The sequence below is a fragment of the Physeter macrocephalus genome, chromosome 7 (genome assembly GCF_002837175.3).
Source record: "Physeter macrocephalus isolate SW-GA chromosome 7, ASM283717v5, whole genome shotgun sequence".
Classification (NCBI taxonomy): domain Eukaryota; kingdom Metazoa; phylum Chordata; class Mammalia; order Artiodactyla; family Physeteridae; genus Physeter; species Physeter macrocephalus.
The window spans coordinates 66,425,879-66,426,189 of NC_041220.1; positions in this window are offsets into that span (position 1 = coordinate 66,425,879).

Here is a 311-nt window from a genome sequence, read left to right on the forward strand (position 1 = left end):
GCAACGGGAGAGGCCGCAGCAGAGGGAGGCCCGCATACCACACACACACACACACACAAAAAAATAAAGTGATGAAGGAGGAAAACCTACAACCAAGATTACTCTACCCAGCAAGGATCCCATTCAGTTTTCATTGAGAAACTAAAACCTTTACAGACAAGCAAAAGTTGAGAGAGTTCAGCACCACCAAACCAGCTTTACAACAAATGCTAAAGGAACTTCTCTAGGCAAGAAACACAAGGGAAGGAAAAGACCTACAAGAACAAACTCGAAACAATTAAGTAAATGGTAATAGGAACATACATATCGAT